This window comes from Limulus polyphemus, unplaced genomic scaffold (assembly GCF_000517525.1).
Source record: "Limulus polyphemus unplaced genomic scaffold, Limulus_polyphemus-2.1.2 Scaffold201, whole genome shotgun sequence".
Lineage (NCBI taxonomy): Eukaryota > Metazoa > Arthropoda > Merostomata > Xiphosura > Limulidae > Limulus > Limulus polyphemus.
In genome coordinates, this window is record NW_013665811.1 from 756,749 (window position 1) to 759,792 (window position 3,044).

At 33.4% G+C, this 3,044-nt stretch overlaps 1 long non-coding RNA gene across 2 annotated transcripts in view; it reads left to right on the plus strand.

Annotated features, from left to right (window-relative positions):
• LOC111085013 overlaps nucleotides 1–1,849 on the plus strand; it is an 83,659-nt gene extending 81,810 nt beyond the window's left edge. The window contains exons 1-2 of one of the 2 annotated variants that reach the window (XR_002609874.1): nucleotides 377–1,452; nucleotides 1,655–1,849. This is a non-coding gene — a long non-coding RNA (uncharacterized LOC111085013). Of the gene's footprint in view, nucleotides 1–376; nucleotides 1,453–1,654 lie in introns of those variants that run through there. The other variant, XR_002609875.1, reaches the window with a different exon arrangement.
• The last annotated feature ends 1,195 nt before the right edge of the window (nucleotides 1,850–3,044 follow it).

Below are 3,044 nucleotides of genomic sequence, written 5' to 3' on the forward strand. Positions count from 1 at the left end.
CACAAATACAGTATGTTTATATAATGAAAGTGTTATTATATACACAAATACAGTATGTTTATATAATGGAATGTTATTATATACACAAATACAGTATGTTTATATAATGAAATGTTATTATATACACAGATACAGTATGTTTATATAATGGAATGTTATTATATACACAAATACAGTATGTTTATGTAATGGAATGTTATTATATACATAAATACAGTATGTTTATATAATGAAATGTTATTATATACACAAATACAGTATGTTTATATAATGAAATGTTATTATATACACAGATACAGTATGTTTATGTAATGGAATGTTATTATATACACAAATACAGTATGTTTATATAATGAAATGTTATTATATACACAAATACAGTATGTTTATACTATAAAATGGGGGGGGGGGATAAGAGAGTAAAGACGCATAATTGATGGAACAGCGGTAAGCCTCGCAGCTTACAACGTTAAAATTCGGATTTCGATACCCGCAGTGGGCAGATCACAGGTAACTTATTGTTTTGCATTGTGTTCAATAACAAACAAAAAGGCTTTCCTGACGTCCATGCTGACCTTTAGGTAGTGGACTGTTGATTCCAAATGGGCATATTTTGCAGATAAGGTATTACGTGGCGTAGTTGACCTTCGCCAGGCTGTCCAGTTGGGGTTTGTCTGGTTTCCAATATTTGAATATCGCTCACAGTCTATACTTCCATTAAATACTCCGCCTGCCACCAGAAGGTAGCAGTTACATTGAAACATTAACCAAAAACAAAATGCTCAAATCTGAAGACGAAATAGGACACACTGCCTTTCCATGGCACACAACTAACGACATATCGATGTTTTGAACTGCATGATGATGATGAAAGTGTAAATTTCCAGACAATGCTGAACCTTTGCCCCTTAAACTACTTGATATAGTTTATCTAGGTGTCTATCTATTTACATGTAGGAATGTGGATGATCTATAATAGAGGTGCTGTTGTGCTACACGCACGTTACATCGTGTTTAATAAGAGCTTAATAACAATGGTATTTAATCGAGTGTAAAAGAATATGAGCTCCAGCAGTAACGTTAGGCGTAAACGGGGGGTTATATATTCGAAAGAAGTAAAAAGAAAATTCGGTGCTAGAGAAGTGCTCAGAAACACAGTACTAACTTATAGGGAAGATCAGTTGGTTAGGACGTTCGTGGCCAGAATATCTTCACTACTCGTCTTCCAGCTGAGAGTTGATTTTATAACCCGGTCACGTGCATCACTAACTCAATCAGCCTCTGTCGTTTGAGTTGTCGTGGGCAGAACCTCTTGTTTCGTTATTTAAATCATGGGTTTGAATTTAAATACTTCACTTAGACAGCCTACAAACCGAGTCCAATGTAGTAGAGATCGTGTTCCTTAATAGAATGTAACGCTGTAGATTGTGGTGTTTAAAAAGAGTGGTTAAGGTAGAAATTGTTCAATATTTTTTTATAATTTAACGAGAACTTAAAACATTATTGTGACCGTCATCATATGTGTTGTTTTTCGCTTCACTTGGTATATGATTGTATTGTAAATTTTGTAAAGTTCTTCTTTGTAAGTTAACTTTGAAAGTTATTTCAACGATTATATATGTCGTTATTTTTTCATGATTACTTATTCCACCAGATGGACCTTTTTTACGAAGTATACTTTACAAGAAGTTACACAGTTGGTGCTTTCGGAAGACTACTTTGTTGTGTGAAAATAATGACTTTGAACGAATACGCCTACTCCCAACGATGAATGTTCATGATAAAAACATCTAGAAGAAACAAGAGTAATAGAGCTTCTCTCCTTAACATTTTGTGGATTGCTTATTTTGAAATGAATATCAGAAAACGAGTTACAGCACTTTAGGGTCTAGAAAGAAGGGACTTTTCTCGAGCAAAAGGAGTTTTTAACAACTTAATATTCTACACATATCTTTAAGATAAACGTGAAATATATGTTTCATGAGATAATGTCAATACAGCAAATAAAATCATTTTATTCATAGAAAAAACATCTTCCGTATAATTTCATCTATGTATTTCCTTTACTATACTCTAACTGTATCTATATACATAAATCAAGGTGTTTGAGTATTAAGATATTAGCTTTGAATTATAATAGCATGGAGCCTGTCATTCTGTACTAAAATTAAGAATAAACGAGTTAATCAAACAAGCATAAGAAGGTCTCTGATGTACTTCCGCATAAGAAGGTCTCTGATGTACTTCCGCATAAGAAGGTATCTGATGTACTTCCGTAGATACTTTTATACACATTACGTTTTATGTTTGTTAACAGTCTATGCAATATTCTTTATAATAATCAGTTTGTGTGTATTTTAGCAATATATCGTATTCTTAATAAGACTGTTTCACTTCTAAAAGATTCTAACATGGTTACAAGAAAGTTACAGAAGGCCAAAGCGTATTGTCTTGACGTAGGCTTGAATTAACTAAAAATGTATCCTACATCTAAAACGTAAACAACAAAATTTAATGCATTTTCTTATCAGATTTTATTATAAAAACCTTTCTGTGATACAGTTGAACTAAACAGGTTAAGAAAAAGGGTCATACATAAGATTTTGTTTCTATGACCGATGACTTCAGTTATATAGTGTATCTATTTTTAGCCGCGGTTGAGAGGCCCATCGAGTTTCTTTGTTTTTTCAAGTACAAACTTTTAGCTCGTAACTCCGTCATCTATTGACCGATTTGAGATCCAATTACAGTTTCGGACTTAAGAGGTTAAACCCTTTCGATTGATTATTTGACCACACTCAAGGACTTATAGAATAAGTTATTCTAATCCTCCCTAAAAAAAAATACCAATTTGGGGGTAGGCTTGTAGAGATCCTGATGAGTAATAAAATCGAATCAGGTATACGCGCGTCCCACGCTTGGTATTGCTGGTACACAAATATATATAGCTAATGAAACGAGAAACAAAGGCCTCATAGATTAATTTACTCTAATCCCGCCTAAAAGAATTCCAGGTGCCACGGTTATTGAGGATCCCCTCTAGT